At 46.9% G+C, this 24,090-nt stretch overlaps 1 protein-coding gene across 4 annotated transcripts in view; it reads right to left on the minus strand.

Moving 5' to 3' along the window:
* The window catches only part of PXYLP1 (2-phosphoxylose phosphatase 1), a 67,675-nt gene that overhangs the window by 39,731 nt on the left and 3,854 nt on the right, over nucleotides 1-24,090 (minus strand). The window contains exons 1-2 of one of the 4 annotated variants that reach the window (XM_073803763.1): nucleotides 15,903-18,488; nucleotides 15,416-15,481 (exon numbers count right to left, since the gene is read on the minus strand). The exons of 2 other annotated variants lie outside the window; for them this stretch is intronic. The gene's annotated coding sequence lies outside the window, so the exon portion shown is untranslated. One more of the 4 variants, XM_073803762.1, reaches the window with a different exon arrangement.

The following is a 24,090-nucleotide window of genomic DNA, read 5'->3' on the forward strand; positions in this document are numbered from 1 at the left end:
GGACACAGGATACAGGACACAGTTTCTGCCATCTTGAAGCTCACAGCTGAAATGTACTTATGAGAGAAAGGATATGAGATCTAGGAATTGCTTTAAAATATTCTGGAAGGGGGAGCGGCGGGGGAAAGTCAAGGAGGAATTACTCAAACAAGATTGGCAAACTGCTGACAATTGCTGAAGCTGGGTGATGAATCCTAAGGGCACATCATATGATCCTCCGTGCTTTTGTGTATGTTTGAGGTTAAAAAAAAATTTAAGTGTTAAAAAAAAAAAAAGGAAGCTCACGGTCTGGTCAGTGGAGAAATGAGTAAATAGAACATCTGGCCTGTGAAACCAGTACCATGATGGGGGAGCAGAGCGGGGGAGGGGAGGGGACCCACCTAGACCCAGAGCGGGTGGTGGTACTGTTTCCTGTGGAGAAAGCTGGGCCCGAGCTGAGCTCAATCTTCAAGAGCGGATTGGAGCTGACGGGTTCACAACTGCATTTTAGGAAAACATGTGCGTTTTAGGAACGAACCAAAGAAACTGCACTATGGAAGACTGTCCTGACTCTAGGAGGGTTTGTATCTCTGTGTGTGAGAGGAGCCAGAGCGGGGAGGCGGATTAGTCCGGGCACCACCCCACAGCTGCACCTGCAGTGAGTCTGCCGCACCCGGGGACAGCCGGCTGCCCAGAGGCCCCACCAGGGCTGGGTTAGGGAGCCCTCACCTCACCTGGGTCTGCTCCTCCACGGGGAGCTTGCCTGTGACCCAGCGCCAACAGGCAGGTGGCTACAAGGGCTTCACTCCCCCCACCTAGGCCAACCTATCAATGGACCCCAAGGAATCCCACCACCAAGGGACTGGACTGCTCACCCACTGATGCCCACTCCCTTCCCGGAGTCCCCTCAGGGCCCAAAGCCACTGACCTCCAGGTTGGAGCAAGGGGAGGGGTCTGATCTCAGGAGCCAGGCCACCAATCAGTGCCAGCTTGAGGGACAGGCCTACTTCGTGGACTGACCCTCATTTTCTAGGGCTGGGATTCTCTCTCTCTTCCCAGCACCAGCCTCTGCTGGGAATACAGGACAGGAGCAGGCCCTGAGGCCTCCCTGCCCCTCTCAGCAGGGGTGACACTTGAAAGGATGCCTGAGAGCCACGCAACGTGCCGCCCCTGGAACATTCTGCGCTGTGCCTCACACCAACCCTCCCGGACGCCTCTCTCACCCACCTTGCTCTCCTCCTGAAGGACAGCCTGTCTTCTACCTTGGGCTGGGGAGGGATGGTGTAACCGAAGACAGCATCATGCCCAGATGCGACACGGAGTGGCAACACCCACCTCCTTGGCTACGGGGTCACCAGTCGGGGGCGGGGAGCAATCAACGCTGCAGATCACGCCCGAAGCTGGCCCTGGATAAGGGCAGCATCAGGCCCAGCGCTCTCTGGCCCTGCTTTCCGGGCTCACTATGACCTGGCCACACCCCACAAATCCCACTGCAGGCCCCAGTCCTCCTTCCCACGACGTGGAGTTAAGTATGTGGGCTCCGGGGTCAGCTGGCCAGGTCTAGAGCCCTGCTCTGACACTTCCTGAGCCACAGCTGCCCCATCTATGAAATGGGAACGATCCATCTCACAGGGTGTGTAAGGCTCACGGGGTTAATCCTTGTAAGGGACACAGCCCAGTTTCGGGCTCCTAATAAGCTCTCAGTAAGTGTCAGCAGTGACTTCTCTCATGGCTTTAATACCCACCACCCACACGTGGGGTCCTCACCCCGCTGCCGCCTTGTCTCCGTGCCCACCCTAGAGATAAATGCCTGCACTGCGGCAAACAGACCAAGTCAGTTTGAAGAGGTTTTAAACACCACCTGGTTCAAGTCCCCTGTCTGACCGGAAGACAGGCCAAGGGCAGGTCACGACCAGCACAAGGCTCCAGGCTGCTCAGGGAGCCTGGCCCTCCCGGCACGCACCCCTGCTTCACAACCAGAGAGTGGCCGCCAGCACTCTGCCTCGGTCACTTCCTTCCTCTTCACCGTAGAGGGCACGTATGTGGCAGACACTCCTAACTGTCGCCCAGTGTCTATTCTCGCCTTCTTACTGGCAGAATCCTCTAGGTTTTAGCTGGACATGTGGCCACCCAGCTAGAGATAGCTATTTCCCAGACTCCCTTGCAATTAGCTGTCATCATGTGACCAGGTTCTGGTCAATGAGTTGTGACTGGAGGTAATATGTGCAAGGCTGGGTCAAAAGGAGGCTGCCTACACTACCCGGCTCTGCCCTTCCTCCCTCCCCCCACCCCCCACCCTGGCATGGTGGTGAGCCAGCTTTCTCGATGCCCATGGAGACAACATCCTTGTAGATGACAGAGAAGAACCCTGGATGACCCCATGGGTCATCCATCTCCTTAACTGCCTACCAGGTCAAACTGTTTTGGGAAAGAAAAATCAATCTCACAATCTTTTAAAGTCATTGTTATTTCTGTAATAACCTATATGGGAAAGAATGTGAAAAAGAATGGATACGTGGATATGTATAACTGAACCAGGCTGCTGTCCACCCAAGACAAACACAACATTGTAAATCAACTATACTCCAATATAAAATAAAAATTAAAAAGAAAAAAAAAAGTCATTGTCATTTCTGCTAAAGCAGCCAGAGCAATCCCCTAACTAGAACTCACCACTAGCTCTAAAGAACATGGGTCCTCTCCATGCGGGCTCCCTCTGGGGGCTGTGATGAACAAGCACACACACTCCTGATTAATGGCATTAGGCTCATCACTGACCAGGATGAACATCACTCTTAGATGTGATATAAATGAGACGTGGCCGGGGTAACCTTTGTTCTTTTTTTTTTTTTTTTTGCGGTACGAGGGCCTCTCACTGTTGTGGCCTCTCCCGTTGCGGAGCACAGGCTCCGGACGCGCAGGCTCAGCGGCCATGGCTCACGGGCTCAGCCGCTCCGTGGCATGTGGGATCTTCCCGGACCGGGGCACGAACCCGTGTCCCCTGCATCGGCAGGCGGACTCTCAACCACTGCGCCACCAGGGAAGCCCCCCTTTGTTCTTTTTGAGTTATGTTTTTTGTTTTATCCCAAACAATTCATATATCTATGAAGATGGCTTGGCTGCAGGTAACAGAAAACCCTGCTAACGCAAAGGGACCCATCGACATTCTCACATGAGTCACAGTGCTAGGAACTGCTGCAGCAGGGTTGCTTAATTCAGCAACTCAAAGGCATCATCAGGAAGTCAGGATCTTTCCATCTCCGGGCTCTCTGCCATCCTCTGTGTTTGTCGTGTCCCTAGGATGGCTCCACCCAAGGATCACAGATGGTGACCACTCTCTAGGCATCACCCTTGGCAACAGGCAGAGGCAGAAGGGATGATCCTGCACATTTCTACTGGACGCCAGGATGCCTTTCCCAGAAACCCTCCAGCGGACTTCCCCAAACGTCTAACAGCCAGAACTGTGTCACATGCCCATGCCCCAAACTGATCACCAGCACCACGAATGGACCGCTGAGACTGGGTGAAACCAATCAGGATTCACCTCCTGGTGGAGGCCCATGCAGGGAGGGAGATGGTGAACAGAATCGGAGTTCTATTAGGACTGAGGGAGGGAGGGGATGCCTGTAACAACCCACAGCTGGAGAAGATTTGACAACACACACACACACACACACACACACACACACACACACACACAATGACTCTAAAAAATTATTCTCAAACCCAGTCATCTGATGACAGTACCAGCCCTTTTCAGATCTAGCAATCAAAGCACATGTCGTTATAATTATATGTTTAACGAGCATCAGTTTGCTTGGGTACAACCAGCACAGCAGCATCCCTCAGACTACTGACTACATGTTCTACTGACAAGACTTTTTTTCCGTATTTCACACGTGCTGAAATATGCAGCATGAAATATTTAACTATCGTTTCTTTCCAAAAAGGATTTTGAGGCAGATAAATCTGCAGACTTAGTATTTTTAAATCCCTGAAATAATGAAGGGTTTTTTTTGCCCTGCATTTGTGAGCTACACATGCCCACCACTCTTCCCTTTGAGGTTTTTTCCAGCTCGACAAAGGATAAACTTGTCAGGGCTACTGATCGTTTCTCAGGACCAGAAGAGACTGAAATAAATAATTCAGCAAGCCAGGATTTGCACTTTTATGTACTCTTCAGTGATTTTTTTCTTGACATTTGGCGAGAAGTCTGGGTGCCAGCCAACTTGGCTGCTTTGCTCTTTCTTAAGTTTTAGAAGCGTCACATCTGAAACTGGCATTCTTATTTTAGAATGTCAAGAGCAACGATAAGTACCTCAACAAAAAAGGGAGAACACGCAGCTGGCATGCCTTACGCACCACAAAGCCACTTAAAAACTGATTCTTTTTATTTTGCAAGCAAACTGTGTCAATTAAAAGTTTCTTAAAATGTCAAGGAAAGCACAAAAGGATTAAATAGGCAGGGCTGTAAAACTGGAACTATAAGTGATGTACAATTGAAGATTTCAGTGAGAAAGTCAAAATTTTCAAGGAAAAAAAAACCAAAAAGCTCACACTGTCCTGAGAATCTCAGCTGTCCAAAGTGAACCAGGCACGCCTGAAAGTGCAGGTTGCCAAGGCCACTTATGCTTTCTGAAAGCTGCCTTTTTTCTATGTTAACAGTACTACGTGGAAATAGAATTTTTCTCTGGGTGGATACATGAATGGGGCGCTCATCCACGCAACGGATCAAGGCTTTTCTCCCAGGGAGGCCTTGTTCAGGCTGGGAGCACACTCACCTACAGAGCTTTGACAAAACCTGTGCTCACTGCCGGCCCATCCCGTGACTCGGTCACGATGAGGCGTGGGGCCCCAGGTCCTCTGTGTGTCAACATCACTGCCAGTGCTGGTGGGCAGGAACTCCATGCCTCTAAAAAAACTTTCGGAAAACTGCTGGGCGAGTCAGTGGGAGGCTGGCAGCATCAGTGTCAATACAGAATGAGCCCTCCTGCCCAAGGAGGTGGTCAAATGGGCAGTTACCTGCTGGAGGTGCTGTGGAGGGACTGGCATGGGTGACCTGTAGGAGCAGCCATGTGCTGAGATCCAAGGATTCTCTGATTCAGATGTTTTGAGAAACTCTCAAAACTGTTTTTTTTTGTTTCCTTTTTTTGGTTTTTTTGGTTTCTTTGCATGTATACAGAGACAGGTAGAGCAAAAACAGAGCTAAGAACACGGTCACATAGAACCACAGACACTTATCTTGGAAGGAATTTGAACTGTTATTAGTCCCAGCTCCCTTCCCATAAAGTAGGGAATAACACTGTAATAAGCTCCATTTAGACTGATTCAGCTTAAAGTTGTAATGAAACACAAGCCTCAAGGTCAATGATACTCATATATATAATGGTGAAAAGCTAAAAACTTTTCCTCTAAGATCAGAAACAAGATGAGGATGTCCATTCTTGCCACTTTTATTCGACACAGTACTAGAAGTCCTAGCCAGAGCAATTAGGCAAGAAAAAGAATTAAAAGGCATCCAAATCAGAATGGAAGAAGTAAAACTGTCTCTATTTGCAGATGATGTAATATTATATACAAAAAAACCCTAAAGACTCCACCCAAAAACTTGGAACTAATAAACAATTTCAGTAAAGTTACAGGCTACAAAATCAATATGCAAAAATCAGTTGCCTTTCTATACACTAAAAATGAACTACCAGAAAAAGAAATTAGGAAAATAATCCCATTTACAATTGCATCAAAAAGAATAAAATACCAGGAATAAATTTAGCTAAGGAGGTGAAAGATCTGTACACTGAAAACTATAAGACATTGATGAAAGAAACGGAAGGGAAAATAAATGGAAAGATATTCCATGTTCATGGATTAGAAGAACTTAAAATGTCCACCCTAACCAAAGCAATCTACACATTCTATCCAAATTCCAATGGCATTTTTCACAGAAATAGAAAAACAACCCTAAAATTTGTAAGGAACCACAAAAGACCCCAATTAGCCAAAGCAATCTTGAGAAAGAACAAAGCTGGAGGCATCACACTTCCTGATTTCAAGCTGTATTATAAAACTGTAGTAATCAAAACAGTATACTACTGGCATAAAAAGATACATAGATCAATAGAACAGAGAGCCCAGAAATAAACCCATGCATATATGATTAATTAATTTACAACAAAGGAGCCAAGAACATACAACGGGTAAAGGATAGCCTCTTCGATAAATGGTATTGGAAAACTGTACAGCCACATGTGAAAGAATGAAACTGAATCCCTGTCTCATACCATACACAAAAATTGACTCAAAATGGATCAGACTTGAACATAAGACCTGAAACCATAAAACTCCCAGAAGAAAACATAGAGGGTAAACTCCTTTGGCTCCTGTGGACACCATAAGCAAAGGTAACAAAAGCAAAAATAAACAAGTGGGACTATATCAAACTAAAAATCTTCTGTACAGCAAAGGAAATCATCAACAAAATGAAAAGGCAACCTATGTGATGAGATAAAATATTTGCAAATCACATATCAAATAAGGGATTCATATCTAAACTATATATAAAGAACTCATACAACTCAGCTGCAAAAAAAAAAAATCTGATTTAAAAAAGGGAGAGGAACTGAATAGACATTTTTCCAAAGAAGACATACAGGTACCTGAAAAGATGTTCAATACCACCAATAATCAGGGAAATGCAAATCAAAACCATAATGAGACATCACCTCACACCTATTAGAATGGCTATTATCAAAAAGACAAGAGATGACAAGTGTTGGCAAGGGTGTGGAGAAAAGGGAACCCATATGCACTACTGGTAGGAATGTAAATTGGTGCAGCCACTATAGAAAATAGCATGGAGGATCTGCAAAAAATTAAAAATAGAACTACTATAACTATATGATCCAGTAATTCCACTTCTGGGTGTATGTCTGAAGGAAACAAAATCACTACCTCAAAGAGATATCTACATCTCATGTTCACTGCGGCATTACTTATAATAACCAAGATATATATCTATATCTATATACATATATTACATTTTCTTTATCCATTCATCTGTTGATGGACACTTAGGTTCTTTATACATACACACACACATACACAATGGGATGTTATTCAGCCATGAAAAGGAAGGAAATTCTACCATTTGTGACAACATGCATGGATCTTGGGGGCATTAAGCTTAGTGAAATAAGTCAGACAGAAAAAGACAAATATTGTATGATCTCACTTATATGTGAAATCTTAAAAAAAAACAAAAAACTGAACTCACAGAAACAGAGAACAGATTGGTGGTTGCCAGAGGTGGAGGGTGGGCATTAGACGAAATGGGTGAAGGTGGTAAAAAGGTACACACTTCCAGCTATAAGATAAATAAGTTATAGGGATGTTATGTACAGCATGGTGACTATGGCTAGCAATACTCTACTGTATATTTCAAAGTTTCTAAGAGAGTAGATCTTCAGAGCTTTCATCACAAGAAAAACATTTTTTATAACTCTGTGAGGTGATGGATATTAACTAGACTTACTGTGGTGACTATTTAGCAATATACACATGTATCAAACCATTATGTTGTACACCTTAAACTAACACAATGTTGTAGGTCAATTATATCAATAAAACTGGAGGAAAAAAGAAGATAGAATATAAATTGATGTTCAGTAAATATGAATGGACAGTGTTAAAAAATAATAAAATAAAATAACCAAAAGAAAAGAGAAAAAGGCAAACTTGAAAGTCACATGCTACAGAAGCAGAGCTTCCACAAGCTTGGGGCCCCAAATCTGTGTGCAACAGAGCTCCCACCACTTTCACACACCACCAACCTTGATACCATTGTCCTGGAACCAAACTGGACCATTTTTGTAAGGGAAAAATAATCTATTGTGTTAAGCCACAGAAATTCAGGGGTTTATTTGTTATAGCAGCTTAACACTAACCCTAACAGTTACTTGTCCACATACATAGGCTTTTTAAAAAAATATTTATTTATTATTTGGTCTTAGTTGCCGGGTCTTAGTTGCGACATGCGGGCTCCTTACTTGTGGCATGCGAACTCTTAGTTGCAGCACGCACGTGGGACCTAGTTCCCTGACCAGGGATTGAACCCAGGCCCCCCGCATTGGGAGTTTGTAGTCTTATCCACTGTGCCACCAGGGAACTCCCATACACGTAGGCTTTTGATAAAGATTAAGCAAAATATTCACAAAACACCTGAGTCACAGTAACTCAGTAACGGTTAGTTCCTTTCTGCTCATGGGTCTGCTACCCACTGGAAAATATACCAATAAATTTTTTTTTTTTTTTTTTTTTTGCTTTGGAGCAAGCATTTTCTAGGAATATTTAAATGTACAGATTAGGGCTAACCCCCTAAGCTTATTATCAGGCAACATTTTCTGGAGAGTTCTGACTATTTACATCTTTAAATCACTCTGTCATCTGGAATATGACATTTGCCTTGAACCCTAACTTGGAGCTGAGAGAGGGAGAGACCTTGGAACAAAGACAGCCGTCTCACTCAGTGGATGGCAGGTCCTTTCAAGTTTTCCAAAGTAAGTCATACTTACTTGTACTTTACTAGGGGTTCTAAAAAGAAAAGTCAGCGATGCTTAATGAGAAACATGAAGGGAGAAGCTGTCGATGCAAGAGCTTTTGAGAATGCCGAGCACAGGGACAGTCATGAACCCTGTTTACTCACCAGTTTCCACAAACTCAGGCTACATGAGCAAATACCTATTCTGTATTCTCACCATAAAATTGAGTTTCTAAATTGAGTTTCTAAGTATGTCTCCTAAACAGGGCAAAGAGCTATCCTGTAATATTTAGAGCCTTAACAGTCATCTTCCAAAATCTGTGGCGTTATTCGTGGGGCACTATTGTGTGTATCACAGGACATCACGGTGGTGGGAGTGTTTGCTGCGGATCGTGTTCAGTAACAGTGCTGTGAACTGTTGGTTATGGAAGACTGGCTTTGCCCACCAACCTTGTGATAACTAACTGCAGACTGCCCTATCACTAGTCTTGTTATGACTGATCCAATCAGGATGGAGATCTGTTCCTTTTCCTCAAGTTAGGAACATACCTGATATCTTCCTTTGTAAGAAAAACGAACCATTCTAACAGATTCATTTAAAACCATGTTCAACCAAACTCCTGTTGTCCCCAGAAGGACAGTCTTCTCTCATTTTCCCAGCAGGTGGTCATTAGAACACTGGCGCTTTAGTGGTTTCCCATAATGCTCTTGGGATGATGACCAAACCCTGCCCGTGGTCTGCAGGCCAAGCCTCACCTCAAGCCCATACACGAGAGCCCTCCAGCCATCCTGGCCATGTCTCAGCCCCACAGAAGAGCCCTGCTCCTTGGAGACTTGGGACCTGTGTCCATGCCTGTCCTCTGACAACCCATTAGGAGGTGGGGCAGCTGGGCAGATGCCTGCCTGGGGTGCTAGTCCCAGAAGGGGCACAACCCCTCACAGGAAAGAACCTGAGGTGGAGAAAACTGTACCGTTCTGAAGCTGCTCGGGCAGAGGAGGGAGGTGGAACCCCCAGGGGCCATTAGGCTGCCTTCTTTCGGGAAGACTCTGGTGAGTGAGCCATGGCAGGGAGGTAAGCTTGAAGCCAAGGCTGAAACGCTTGGGAGAGCAGAGCACGAGAGCGTGGTGGTTTTAATGCACGTCCACAAATTCTCCGTTACATCTCCCACCAGGAGGAGGTTCTAGGTCTTGGCAACAGGCGTTGGACTGCCTTGAGGAGTAGAAAGGCATAGAAATGATGTGAGCTGTGTGAGCTCCAACACCAGGTCAGAAAAGTCTATGCAGATCCTACCTAGCTCTCTCTCTCCTGGGTCACTTGCTTCAGAGCTCTGAGGCCACGACGCAGGAGAGACCACATGAGAGGGCACCCGGGGGTGGGGATGCCTAACAGCAGACATGTGAGTGGGGGAACATTCAGATGATTCCAGACCAGCCATTGCCTGAAGGACTGTGTGAGAGATCTGAGTGAGAATCACTGTCTGGGCCTGGTTCACCTCCAAACCATGAGAATGAGAGTAAAAGGAGGGTTGTTTTAAGCATCCAGTTTGAGGATGATTTGCTTTGCAGCAACAGTGAGCGGCATGAGGCTAGGAACTTTAGCCCTGCTCCCTGCTCTTGTATCCCCAGTGCTAGGAACGATGCCTGGTCCAGAGCAGGTCCTCAGTCAATATCTGTCAGATTCATGAACGAATGAATGAACAGAGAATAGGCTCACTCCAGCCACCAGCAATCTATCCTCCCTGCCTTCCTCCGGCCGGCACGCTGCCTCTCCTGTCCCTCCCTCTTTCCTACCTTGCTGACTCCCAGTCAGCCCTTGGATCACTTTCTCAGGGCAGCTGTCCTTGAACTCCCCTATCTAGATCAGCATCCTGTCTGACACTGTCAAGTCACCCTGTGCTTCTCCTTCATGACACTTCTCAGCACTGTCATTACATAACCAAGCACGCTGAAATCCCTGGCTGGCCCGCTGTCACCTGCGATTGACCGTAAGCCACCCGACAGCAGGGACGGGGTCTGTCTGTTCACAAGTGTGTCTCCGGAACTGGACAAAGCCTGGCACAGAGCCGGCTGACGGCACGTCAGAACATTTCTGGAGAAGGACGATATTCAGCTCAGCTGTTTTTACTCACAATAGTTGCGACACCAAACATGTGGGGCTTTTTTCTCACACCAACCAATTTTCCAGTTCTCCGGACACCAGCTCTGGCTGTCCCACAATTCAATTCGCTTCTGACACTGACCGCCCAGAGTTAGCTTCAGACTCCACAGGTTGAAGGGCTCAGTCCCAAAGACTGCCCCACTTCAGAGGCCAGTCACAAGTCGTGGTCCCCAGGCTGCCCGCTTCTGTCCTGCTATGGCTCCAAAGCCAGGGGGGTTCCTACAACCCCCTACTTCGGGTTTGATCATTTGTTAGGACAGCTCACAAATCTGGAAACAGAATAAGTAACTCTGTTACTTACTATTGATTTATTATGGAGGATACAACTCAGGAGCGGCCAAAGAGAAGAACTGCAAAGGGCAAGGTATGGGGCAAGGGCACAGGACCTCCACGCTCTCTCCAGGCTTGCCACCCTCCCCGCACCTTTCTGTTTGTCAACCTGGAAGTTCTCTGAACCCCGCTGTTTAGAGTTTTCTATCGAGGCTTCATGTAGGCGAGAGTGATTAAATCACTGGCCCCTGAAGGACTGAATTCAACCTCCAGCTCTCTTCTCTTCCCGACCGACCGGGAAATCCGGGGTGGGGCTAATCATTACAACCCTTTAGTCATTTCTTGGTCTTTTAGACACAGGCCCTCAGCCTGAAGCTATGTAGCCTCCCCACCACAACCTGTCATCTCATTAGCATAGAGACACTCTTGGCACTCCAGATTCCAAGGGTTTTAGGAGCTGTGTGCCAGGAACCTGGGACGAAGACCAACTATTAAGTTTTTTATGATACCACAACAGCCAATCCCATTACTAGAAGCTGAGAATTCTTAGAATTCTCATTAATACTGAGTTAGAATTGGCCTATAACTACTAGCCTATCCGCCACCAGGCTTTCCAAATCTACTCACACCCTGGTCATCCTCACCACACAGATCCCGGGAGACCCAAGAGGTTGAGTGTCTTCTCCAGGTCTACACAGCAGTCAGGGGAAGAGCTGGAACCTGGAACCAGCTCTCTGCCTCACCAGTTCAATGCTATTCCCATTACACTACACTGCCTCCTGGATATTTTCACGGATGTTAAACGCGCTGTAACAACAAACAAAGCTGGGCGCTTTTTATAATGGAACACATGAAACCGGTGAGGCGTCTTACCACTGGACACATGGTATTCGATACCTACATGAAACAAGAGCTCATGTTGATTCCTTAGGCACCTCCCTGCCAAACGCCTACAGGGTGAGCCCCTGAGCAAACATCGAATTCAGATTTCAATTTGGCTCCAGTTTACTGGACAGACCTGTGTCAGTTCTCTACAGAGGGTTTCTTTTCTCTTCCTTGTCATTCCCAGGGTCTTTGGAGATCGAGGACAGAAATAAACTCCAGGTGATCTGCAATAGTTCAGTTAAGACACCACCCCCGAACAACTGAGCTTTTGAGGACAACGCAATGACTGGGAAAAGAAAATATGAAAATTCTAATGTGACTTAATGTGAAAAAGAAAAAAAGCACACAGAACCATGTACTGCATGACGCTAATATATATGTATATGCTTGGAAAACTAGGATGGAAAGATATACAAACTTTAAAATGACATGGCGGGCTTCCCTGGTGGCGCAGCGGTTGAGAATCTGCCTGCCGATGCAGGGGACACAGGTTTGAGCCCTGGTCTGGGAAGATCCCACATGCCGCGAAGCGGCTAGGCCCATGAGCCACGGCCGCTGAGCCTGCGCGTCCAGAGCCTGTGCTCCACAACAAGAGAGGCCACGACAGTGAGAGGCCCGTGCACCGCGATGAAGAGTGGCCCCCGCTCGCTGCAACTAGAGAAAAGCCCTCGCACAGAAACGAAGACCCAACACAGCCAAAAATAAATAAATAAATAATATTTTTTAAAAAATGACATGGCATTTCTCACCCTTCGGATAGGCAAAAAAATAAAAGATTGTTCATCTCCAGTGAATGCTAGTCTCGAAAGGGATGAGTTCTTTCACATACTGTTGGTGAGAGGGTTAACTGGACTGGAATCTGTAGAGAACCAGTGGTCTTATTAAAACAATAAACACACATGCCCTTTGCCCTAAGAATTCGTATTCTGGGTATCTAGTTCCCAAAATTGCTCACTTGTGTGTACAAAGCAGCAATAGGAATAACTACGAAAATCTGAAAACAACTGAAATGTTCACGTGTACAGAAATGGCTGGAAAATTAGTTTGTCCATACAGTGGAACATGATTCAGCCTTAAAAGGAAGAGGTAGATTTATGTGTGGAGGTGGACAAACCTCCAGGAGACACTGCCCAGAGAAAGACAGATGAGCCGGTGCTGGCAGCAGCATAACAGATACAGGAGCATCTCATGTAGGTAGAATGTACATTTGCATATCTCAACAGACATATGGAAATTTTAAGACAACATGTAAACTTCTAGAAAAAGGTTTGGAAGGAGACAGCCCCCTAAATTAACAGGGGTGGACTTTTAACCTCTATTTTGTACTTTTCGATACCTACTTACATATTTAATGCTTTCTTTTTACAACATGTTGTGTACAAATTTTATAAGATTAGTAATGATAGAAGAAAATGTTATACTGCTAAATGAAAAAAGCAAGCTCTAATACAATTATGTTTGAACTCAATTATGTTATAAAGAAGATATGTTACCAAACTGGACTGAGTGGTTTGAAGCAGGGACGGGAGTGGGACTTTTTATTGTTTCCTCTTCAGAACTTTGAACCTATTACTATTTTTAAAAAATAACACAAGTAACAATTAAAAAAAAAAAATGGAAAGAGGAAAAAAATGCCCTTAATGTTACGAGTGCTTATAGCTGGGATTACAAGTAATCTTAATTTTCTTTAAAACAAACAAATCTTGGGATTTCCCTGGTGGTCCAGTGGTAAAGAATCCACCTTCCATTGCAGGGGATCCGGGTTTGATCCCTGGTTGGGGAACTAAGATCCCACGCACCGCGGGGCAACTAAGCCCGTGCGCCGCAACTACTGAGCTCACGCGCCTCAACGAGAGAACCCGCATGCCACAAACTACAGAGCCCACACGCTCTGGAGCCCGTGTGCCACAACTAGAGAGAGAAAACCCACAGGTCACAACTAGAGAGAAGCCGGCGCACCACAATGAAGAGCCCGCGCCCCAGTGAAAGATCCCACATCCTGCAACTAAGACCTGATGCAGCCAAAATAAATAAATTAATTAATTAAAACAAACAAATGTCAAGACAGAAGACTGGCTTACATTTCTTTAAGCAGGTGGTGGGATCTTAGAAGATTTCTTTCCTCCTTGGTAATTTTCTGCATTTTCCAAATTTTCTTAAGTAGACATGTCTTACTTTTAAAATCAGAAAAGAAAGCAAGCTGTAAAATTTATTTACCATGCAGTTAAGCAAGAAGTCACAAGGTGGGTACAGGATAAATCATAAAGAGACCAGTGGTTTTGAAAGAGTACCCCCTTTGAAAACACAATGCAACATGGAACTTGATGTGTTAGAAAGATAAAGGCAGAGTATGCTAGGAGGGGCCTCATGCCCCACTCAGCAGAAGCCCCATCACACTGCAGAATTCAGGGTTCCAGGAACACCATTAGGAAATGCACTGTACAAACAGACTGGGGCTGCAGGGGGATGGTGGTGGCTTGTGCTAGAATGGCCAGAGAAGGCCTCAGGAAGGCGGCAGAAACTGTGTCAAAACTAAAAGGGCAAGGAGGACATCAGCGGGCGCTCCTGATGTGAGCAGGCATTTGGAGGAGGGCGAAGGTTGTGGGCGGTGGTACAGAGCCGGCGGCAGGGCAGCCAAGTCCTCCCTGAACCGTCGACTGATGACAGGCTTTACGCAGCGACTCATCGGTGAACAGGTGGAGAACGGTTGGGACCAGACTAGGTTCCCGTAGGAGAAGAGAGCCACGGGAGGTTCCCGAACGCATCCATCTGCTGATGGGTACACTCCTGCATATTCAGCCTACCCTCGAGTTACAAGGCACTGGCAGAAGGAAGACAGACCACCTTCTGGGCCACTCAGCTCAAGGTTTTGTCACGGTTGTGCTGCACTTGGGCAGCGCTATCCTAGAAGTAATCCGTATTCCAAGGGCAACAGGGCTGGGAACCCCAAGCCGCAGCTCATGATACCTCCCCTGGGGTTGAGATCCAGGCTGTGGCACCTCAGGCAAGTTGCCTTACCTCTCTGAGCTGCAGATTCCTCACCTGTAAATGGTGATTCAATTATTTATCCAACAAATAGCTACTGAGCATCTGCTGTATGCCAAGTACAGTCATAGAAACTGGGGATGAGTAGTGACCAGATCAGTCCAAACTCCTACCCGCGCAGAGCTTACATTCTAGGGGAATGTAAAATTCCCCATTCCTGGGTTTGTCGAAGGGATTAGATATTTCCTGGAAAGCACTTAGGGTATTAATGATTCTTCATCTAATTCCAGTGTGTGTGGGGTTTTCTTCCCCACAGCACCAAGCGTTTCTCCAACACCAGCTGGCTGTTCGCCCCACCCCCCAAGGTGCACCCTGAGGAGACTAGGATGAGAGAGCACAAGATACTGGCCCTAGAGAGCTGAGGTGCGTTTCAAAGGAATGATTTCAACGAGCCCTGACCTTTGCATCTTCCCACACGTAGAAAAGCGCTAAATTCTTTAACTTGTGATGTCTGGTTTTCTTTAATTAACAGTAATCTTTTGATGTTCTGACTGCATGATCTTTGTAGCAAAACTTCCTACATATCCCAGCTCCTCCCTTACCTCTGCAGAAGCAGTCTCTCAGAGCATCTGAGATGCTGTGTCCTGGACTTAAGTCCTCAGCTTCGTCTGCCAAATAAAACATAATTCTCAAATTTTAGGTTATGCATTTTTTTCAGTCGAGAAACTCAACTCTGACACCGTCTACCTGGAAATAGCCTCAGATCTCGCAAGTTATGGGCTTAATCCCACAAGACTGTCCCCTTACCACTTCAGATGCCAACCGCAAATCCAGGTTGTCACCTGTGCTTCTAACTGGCTACAGACTGAAGGTTCCAACGACCCCCCTCCCTTTGGGTTCAATTAATTTGCTAGAGGGGCTCACAGAACTCAGAGAAACAATTTACTTACTAGATTACCAGTGTATTACAAAAGGATCTGACTCAGGAGCGGCCAGATGGAAGAGATGCACATGGCAAGGTATGTGGGAAAGGTGTTACAGCTTTCCCACTCTCTCCCACTCTCCCTACAACTCCACGCGTTCACCAACCTGGAGGCTCTCCAATCTGTGTCCTTTGGGTTTTTATGGAGGCATCATTGAGGGAGGAGATAGATGGGCTCCAGCTGAGCAGCTGGAATTTGTCTCTTGAGGACAGATACTTCAAGATAAAGATAATTCTCTGCAGGAGCTGATCCCTGCTTGGGTGAAAAAGGAAGCCACGTATTTCTCATTCCTGGGGTCAAGGAGACCTCCCAAACTACATGTGCACTGAAAGGTTGCCCAGGGGTCAGGGAAGGGAGGAAGTGCCAGCCCATAATATGTCCTGCCAGCCTCCCAGAAACCCTCACACTGGAATCCATCTTGGCTAAAAGATGCGCACACACATTGGGCAGGGCCCTAAAATCAGATCAGATACGGACAACTAGCAAGATGATTGGCCCGGGGAAACCTGGAACAATGCCCCATATGAGCAATTGAAGTCACCCGAAAAGGGCAACTCTCCCTCCGAGTCCACCCGTGTGTCCTTTTCACACGTACTCTGCTTCTAATAAACACTTTACCTGCTTTACAACCTACATCTCTTTCCAAATTTTTTTTTCAAAGAAGACAAGAACCAAGGTCATCGTTACATAGGCATAACTGATTAAATCATTGACCAATGGCAACGGATTCAACTTCCAGCCCCCCACCCCTGCCCAGAGGTCAGGAGTGGGACTGAAAGTTCCAATCCTCTAATCACAAGGTTGGTTCTCCTGGCAACCAGCCCCCATCCTTAGGTTCCCTAGGGTCTTTCCAAAAGTCACCTCATTAACATAATAAAAGACACCTTTCCAGTCTCCTCTAGGAAACATCAAGATTTGTAGGAGCTCCGTGCCACAAACAGTGACGAAGAACAAATATATACTTCTTTTTATAAATCACAACATCCCAGGTTGTAATGTGATGTCCTTCTCCTCATTTTATTATTATGCACGTTCCCTATAGCACTTGGCTCCAAAAAGGTACCCAATAAACACCATAGGACTGGCCTACGGATTGAGATCCCTCTATCTGGAAACAAAGTGTCCTTCATTCAGCCCTGAGCTCAGACTAGCATGAAGCTTCCTCTCTCTGCACGCCGCCCCCGGCCTCCAGCACTGTCAATTCCACCTTAATAAACAGGGCTGGGAAGGGAGAAAGAAAGAAACCACGCTTGCCCCCATGCGTCACAGAAAAGGCAGCTGACAGCTCTTCCAAACCCTGGCTCAGCCCTCATTTCCTTGGGGAGATGAGCAAAACCTTTCAGGCTGGTGAGAGCTGGTCCCTTCTCAGGTAGTGCTGACCAGAGTCTTCACCTGGATGCGAACCCTGGATGGACTGCCCTGTGGAGATGACTCAGCCCCTCCGATCAGGCTGGCCCAGGGCAAGGCCAGTCCTCACTTGGTGGATTTCAGCATTAAACGTTCATTTCAACGAGCGCATAGGTGGGGAATCGGCACAACCAGTACATATTCATTCTCAGCCAAGTGGCCAGAAGTGTTGGTATGAGTTGAAAGGAGAAAACAAAAATTGTAAGCAAACTTTAGGACGTTATCCTTGGGGCTCCAAGAACGAGCTCCACCAAAAATCTAGCTGGCGCGTATCTTGATACGTAGCGACAGTTTCCAGCTTTCCTCACCAACTACATGCTGGTGTTCTGATGCCAGCGTCTATTTTTATAGCCTGTGTCATGCAAAGGACCAGACGGGAGTTGGAGACAGAGGGACAGGGCACAAGAGGCGAGGGCACAGGCAACGGGGCCCACATCCTACTCGGACTCCAACAACAAACCCTTCTGAGCAGAGTCTAGGACAGCAGCCAAGCCCACCCTCCTCTGCAGCTTCATCCCCCATTACAGCCCAGACCTCGAGCTCCCTTGGGGCTGGGACTTTATCTGCCTCGTCCACTGCTCTAACCCCAGGGCCTGGAGCACAGGAGTGTGTGACGAGTGAACGGTGCACGTCCCGGTGCATCCACTCCAGCGCACTGCACTCACCGGTCCCCCCAACCCCAAGAGCCCCTTCCGCTGACTCAGCGTCTGTGCCATCTCACTCTCTCGGCCCAGACGCCTTCTTGACCTTGTTAACTCGCTCATCCTTAAACTCGGCTCAAATCCCACCTCCCCCCAGAAGGCTCCTCTGAACCCAAGGCTGGGTGAGGTCCTCCCACACGGGGCAACCACAGCCCTCCCACAATACTCCCCAACGCCACAGGCTTGTGTCAGCTTCCTCGCCTACCTCCCCCCAGGGCTCGGTGTATGCGGAGCTGAGAAAGCAACAGGTAGTCATTAGATGTGTGTGGGAAGAAGGAAGGGACGGGGGGAAGAAAGGACACCAAGAAGGATGCTGTGGATGGAGAAGCACCTGTCACTGAAACCTACGGCAAACTGAACAAGAACAAAGCACTGAAACCCAATAGATCAATGAACCATTGACCAACAAGGTAACCGGGAAAAGACAGCAGGAAGTGGTAGCGAAATACTTCTCAGTGAGTTTAAGTGGGAAGCTGAGGTCACTCTGCTGTGGCCTCTCCTCCTCTCTGGAGGGGGGCTGGGTGGTGGATGGAGAGCAGGAGAAACGTTGGGAGGATGGGTGAGTGGGGGCACTTGGAAGGCTCACGAGCAAGCAGTTCTCACGGGCTCGAGTTCTCGGAGGCTCCTCTGGTCTCGAGGAGGCTGAAGGCCATTTCTTCCGAGGTAACCTCCAACTGCTGAAGGGAATCCACTAGGACTCACTCCCTCAAAGCCGTTAAGAACATGGCCTGAGGGCTTCCCGGGTGGCGCAGTGGTTGAGAGTCCGCCTGCCGATGCAGGGGACACGGGTTCGTGCCCCGGTCCGGGAAGATCCCACATGCCGCAGAGCGGCTGGGCCCGTGAGCCATGGCCGCTGAGCCTGCGCGTCCGGAGCCTGTACTCCGCAACAGGAGAGGCCACAACAGTGAGAGGCCCGCGTACTGCAAAAAAAAAAAAAAAAAAAAAAGAACATGGCCTGAGTCAAGAAAGAGGGATAATGAGGACTTTCCATTGTCCTGTTAGTCCGGGTCCCAAAGACGGGAACAGAGGCCAGGATTTAAGACACATGATCTGGGAATAGAGACTATTTTTGGCTGGAGCTTTCTTAGCACAGCATTTCTTTCCAGGACAGACACCTCCAGTTGCCCCTCAATATTCATTCCTTCCTTGCCAACAGAATCTTGATTTGGTGGGGGGCGGGGGAGGGAAAGTGTGGCAGAGATGGCCAGCTCACCATGAGACCCATCTCCTCTTCCTCCTAGGCACAGGGCTGGACCACATTTCCCAGCCTCCCTTGCAGGAAGTGTGGTCATCTGACTGAGCCCTGGCCAATGGAATGTCAGTGGAAGTAATTCTCCATCTTCAAGTCTGGCCCATAAAATCTTCCCATACTCCATCCTCCATGTCCCTTCCTCTTCCACTGATTGATGCAAATGAGCATGGCAGCCTTAAGAGCCTGGGTCCCTGAATGGCCTTTTGGAAAAGAGGCCCTACCTCCCTAATCAGGAACAGCCATTTTGGACTTTGTGTGAGCAAAATGTAAGTGTCCACCATATTGGAGTCATTAAATGCACCGCTGACCCTTGAACAACATGGGTCCACTTATAGGCAAATCTTTTTCAATAGTAAATACAGTACTACGTGATCTGAGGCTGGCTGAACTCACAGATGCGGAACTGTGGCTATGGAGGGCCACCTATAAAGTTACAGGCAGATTTTTTACTTGGGGGTTGGGGGAGGTCAGTGCCCCAAACCCACGCGTTGTTGAAGGGTCAGCTGTATTCGGTTTGTTTGTTTCAGCGGGGAGCCTCCCTAACTGTTCTAAGCAGCAATGTGCCCTGCTAAATGCTCACATGGCCATTTTAACTGGGAGTGACCGTGTGACACAGTTCTGGCCATGGCACGTCAGAGGAGGTCTGCTGGATGTTTGGGGGAAGATGTCTGCTTTCCTAATAAAAGGTACCCATGTGGCTGGTGTCTCCTTCCTGCAGCAGCCATTTTGCCATCATGAAGAAAAGGCCAAGAAAATAACAGAGTGTCAGTCCAGACAGACATCAGCTGTTGAGACCAATGCCAGCAACCACTACCTTCAAACATCTTGTTACATGAGAAAAATAAACCACTGTCAACTTAAGCCACTAAGGTAGGGTTTTCTGTTGCTTTGCAGCCAAACACAATCCTAACCGCTTTGCAACCATTCATTCACCCAACCTTTATTGAGGCCTATTTCATGCCAGTTCTTGGGCTAAGGATGAAGATTCAGGGTTGAGCTGGGTGTAGCCCCTGCCCTCCAGAAGCTCCCAGTCAAGCTGGGGAGAAGGCCTCTGAGCAGACAATCTGCGTGCAGGGGGAACGGATGCTGCAGTGACACACTATGTCCTGGGGGTGGGGGCAGGGGGGCGAGGTGGGTGGGTGTGCACTGAGGCAAGGAGTTCCCCACTCCCTTTCTGGCACTGGGCACACACAGCAAACACCCCTCAAGCTATAAAAAAGCGAGTAGCGAGAACGTGCTATGCTCGGCCGAGCCAGGCAACTGCAAATACTTGCCGCATGTTGAGTCCCTAAACACCATCAATTGACGCAACTGTTTCAAGATAGTCAGCAGTCATTAGAGCAAGATGCACAAGAGGAGAACATAAAAACACATACGCCGCTGACTCAGAAACGCTGGAAATTACGTGAACCGAGGATGAGGCAGGCTGGCCTAGATCGTCCTGCCTATTGATATTCGGATCTCCTAAAATATACTCTCTTTCTCAAAGACAGAGTCATGTTTCACCTTGAAGACAGAGCCCAAAGAATCAAACGTCTAAGCCATGACCTTCAACCATAAATGTCCAAGCTCCGACTCTCAGGTCTGTGCTTCCATTAAGAACCGTGATGGAGACAAACTGGTGACAGAAGTCAACCCCATCTGGGAAATCAAGAGGCAACCAAACCAGAGAAGTCAGAGCAGCTAGGGAACAAACCGGAAACTAGAGAAAAGGTTTTCCTCCTTTTAACTCAATGCTGCCTACGCACAAATGTTTTTTTTTTTTTTTAATGAATGGCATTACTTGCCATTTCTTTACTTTCCAAGAATGGGGAAAGCGTTTTAAGAAAAAAAGACAAAGCCTCATTGACTTCAGACTCCAGAAGTTTAAAAATGAATAAAATAAGCAGGCTCTCCAATAAGAGAACTTATTATCAGGCTTCCAGTCTGACTGCTGTTTCATGAGTACAAAGAACTCCAGTGCAGAGCAGCGGGTGTGCTAATCACGCAAGGCAGAGGAGCGCTCGAGTTCTGAGGCAGCAGTCACAGGTTTCTCTAGTCCTCAGCCCGCCGCTGGGGGCCACCGCAGGATGGCAAGGGCTTGGCTGGGCAGGCTGCCACACTGGAGTTTCTTTGTAGGACACGTGGAGCAAGGAAGGGTGAGGTCTGAGGTGGAAGGACCTCCCTTTCCAGGACCTGTTATTAAACCCAAGCCTATCAACAGTTTCCCAGAGACCTTCAGATGAAGAAGATTCCAGCTATGGCAGACACAGGACACATGATAGTGTTAAAGAGAAAACCACAGGCCCCAAGTGGCATCACTTGTGTTAAAACCCATGATACCAAACCTAGTTTTATTACCTAACCTAATTGCAGCTTCAGCCTTCCCCAGAAATGTAATCTTAATTGGCCAGTCTGGAATTTTCTGGCCAGCACCAATGAAATAATCTGTCACATGGGTCCTCTCTATCCCCCCGCATCCCCCAAAGGAAGTAGAGGTAAACGACATGATAGACCCTTGCCCCTCACCCAGAAGGTGACCTGGCCTGAAGCAACCCTTGACTTTCTTTTACTAATAGCCTCCTTGCCCCTCCCTCCCTTCTATTTAGTGCAGCCCCTCAGAGGGGGCTTCTGTTTACAAGATGGGATGCTGCCCAATTCACGACTCGTTGAATAAAGCCAATTAGATCTTCACATTTACTCGGTTGGATTTTGTGTGCGAGCGGTAGTCTGGCCTCTGCCTCAGGTTAGTCCCCTACCCGCCCTCGGGAGCAGCTGTGCCATTCCTCACTCAGAGAACTGGGTCTCTGATAGAATCGTGGGCTTCCAGGGCTGCTAGAGAGCCAGCCCAGAACAGTGGTCAGGGCATCTGGTGCTGTCGACCAGGACCAAGAACAGCGCTGGCAAACCAGGTGAGTAAACACGGGGTTTACAGTCTCGTATCACGCTTCCCACTAACAACCTGAGGCCAAGAGTGATAGTTAAAACGTGAACAACCAGCGTGTGTCAGACACAGACCAGTCAAATGAGTGCCTGTCTTCAACAGTTGGCAAGGCCACGTCACCACTGTGTACCCGCTGAAGACCATCTGCCAGCCCCCTGCCACCACCCCCAGTCACGGTGAACCCTTCATAGGCTACACCCTAGCCTCTCATGGCCATAAAAGGTTGCCTGGAGCCAGGTGAGTGCCTGGGAAATGCCTGCGCTATTATTCCTGTCCTTCGCTGTGAACTTAAGTGTGATATCCTCCGTTCCATGAGGACAGAGGCTATGTGTATCTTACCCGTCATCCTACACCCACCATCTCAGTGCAGTTGGTTGGTACCAAAAATGTTTTTTGGATGAATATGTTAAGGAATGAATGAATAGTAAAAAACAAAAACAAAAACAAACAAACAAAAAACAGCTAACATTTAAGCATGCACTCTGTGTTCTAAGTCCTTGTCATGCACTATCTCATTTCAGCTTCACAACAATACCATGAAGTAAGTTTTATCATCACCTCCATTTCACAAAAGAGAAGAAGCCAAGGCATAGAGAGGTTAAGTAACTTATCCAAGGGTACAAGTTTAATCATGATAAATCCAGGATTTAAAGCCAATCTGGCTTCAGAGCCTACCCGCTGAACCACTACACTGTGATGAGGACACAATCACAGGAACTTTTGTATTAGGAAGTCATCAAAAGAGAACCTCTATACAACATTGTAAATCAATTATACTTCCATTAAAAAAAATTAAATTAAAATCAAAAAAGAGAAACTCTGACATCCACAAACCCTGAAAAATCCTTCCAGACAGTTTCTGATGGCGCTAAGCATACACTGTTTGTGTTTGTTCGGCTTACAGAACATTGTAAAGATGTTCTGTAATTTTCAAATAACTATGTAACCACATTGAGTTATCAAGCAACTGTAGCAGGAAATCCACGTACATAGTATTTCTCCACTCAAGAGACCTGAATTCTAGGGGAGCTCTTATAAAGACTCTGTGGTCCAATGTCCCCATCTCTAAGAAGATCCCAGACTTGCTAGAAGGACTGAACAAGATCATGGACATAGTTGCCTATTTAAATGGTAAGCTACTACATAAGCATAATATATGACCATAAAATTAATATATTTCAATAAAATGACAGACCAGAATTTCTATTACCTATCAATCTATACTTGTCAGAGTTCTGTATTTGCATATACTTCTACCGTAGTTCCTATTTCTATCTCTCCACATTTCAGTAACAACGTTTACAGCTTAATTTATTTCTGTAAGACTGTGTCCCTCTGTTATCACTTCTGAGTTTCCAGACATTTCTACATCCCCTACCTTAATCCAACTGCTCCTTTCATTTTAGAAGCATAGTTAACAAGGCAGTAAATGTCTTATTCTAACTTCAAATTCTCCTATATTAGCAGCCGACACAACTAGCAAACAGAGCTTCATCTGAGCTTTATAGCTAAAAAGCTCAACATGATACTGCTCTATCTCTGAAGGCCTGAAGTTTGGTGTTAGGTCCAAGAATGAGGTGGGTCTAGGAAAGTAAGCTGTGGTTTCTGTTAGCTGGCAAGACACATGTCTCCATGTAATTGAGGGGTAGCTCAAATAGTATTCCAACTATTTGTAAATTGGGTGTAAATGAGGAGTCTGACCACAAACAGGAGAGGAGAGGACAGGAGGGGGCAGGCGGTATCAGGACCCGGTGCAATAATTTTCATCTTAGTCTGTTCTTTAAAGCTCTGGTTTCTATGCTGTTGATTGTGGCTCTGAGGAAGTTGGTTATACACAGAGACAGAGAGAGTGGTAAGCAGATGACAAAAGGATGCCTCATAATACAGAAACATGAACACATACGTTGGGGAAGTGACTACGCAAATACACACAGAATTTACAAGTTCCTAAGTTGCTACCACTAGATATTTGAGTTGCCCAACCTCTCCTCCACCCTAGTACCAGTACAGA

Source organism: Tursiops truncatus, chromosome 4 (genome assembly GCF_011762595.2).
Source record: "Tursiops truncatus isolate mTurTru1 chromosome 4, mTurTru1.mat.Y, whole genome shotgun sequence".
NCBI lineage: Eukaryota > Metazoa > Chordata > Mammalia > Artiodactyla > Delphinidae > Tursiops > Tursiops truncatus.